Genomic DNA, 1,193 nt, shown 5'->3' with positions numbered 1-1,193 from the left:
AAACTGAGATCCTTCAAAGGGTAGCGGCAATAGTGGCCCACAAGTGGCCGAACAGCGTGTGGTTCCTCCTGGCATTGGAACTGTAGCTGAAGTTTGTACCACTACCAGATCCAGTTCTGACCCAGCGAGTCCAGAAGTCAACTGTCTGCGCTTCATTACAGAAACCCCGGACCCTGCAGTTCATGATTTTCTCTCCCTAGCGGTGAGAAAGCGTTTCGGGATTTCGAAAGCCAGTATAGACTTCCTTGAGGAATATAAGTGCAAATCTACTAGAGGCAATATGAGTCATCTTGGAGAAAATGGGTGGCCTTTTGTCAAGGCGAAGATTCCGCAGGAGATCTTGACAGACTTCTGCTTATCTTTTTTCCCCACCTCCATGGTCAAGGGTTGGCAGCGAACACGATTTCAGCGTGTAAGTCTGCTTTGACAAGACCCATTCTATATGCCTTCCAGGTCGACCTAGGTAACGAGATCTTTAATAAAGTCCCGAAAGCCTGTGCTAGGCTCAGACCTTCAGCACCTCCAAAGCCCATTTCATGGTCTTTAGACAAGTTCTTCATTTCGCTTCTCTGTTGAGCAATGAAGAGTGTGCGTTAAAGGATTTGACACAAAAAGTTATTTTCCTATTTTGCACTCGCGTCCGGGGCCAGGGTTAGTGAGATTGTAGCCTCTCGAGAGAGGCAGGTCGTGTTCAGTTCCTGGATGGGGAAGAACTGAACCTGTTTCCGGATCCTACGTTTCTCGCCAAGAATGAGTTACCCACCAACAGGTGGGATCCCTGGAGAATCTGCCCTCTGAAAGAAGATGCATCTCTATGTCCAGTAGAATGCCTAAAGGTCTATCTTCATAGAACTTCAGACTTCAAGGGTGGTCCAACTATTCAGGGGAGAAACATCAGGCTCAAATTTATCTCTGAATCAACTCAGAGCGAAAATCACATATTTTATTCGCAGAGCGGATCCTGACAATACACCCGCAGGTCACGATCCGAGGAAAGTTGCCTCATTCTTAAATTTCTTTAATTATATGGATTTTGAACATCTCCGTTCATACACTGGCTGGAAGTCTTCCAGAGTGTTCTTTCGCCACTATGCGAAGCAAGTAGAGGAACTAAAAGAGATCTGTGGTAGCAGTGGGTCGCGGTGTTAACCCTACTGTTTAACTCTGCGAGGAACAGTGGTCTTAATTGGGAC

The sequence above is a fragment of the Palaemon carinicauda genome, chromosome 13, assembly GCF_036898095.1.
Source record: "Palaemon carinicauda isolate YSFRI2023 chromosome 13, ASM3689809v2, whole genome shotgun sequence".
NCBI lineage: Eukaryota > Metazoa > Arthropoda > Malacostraca > Decapoda > Palaemonidae > Palaemon > Palaemon carinicauda.
The sequence above is the reverse complement of the archived record's forward strand: the minus strand, read 5'-3'. Positions refer to the sequence as shown.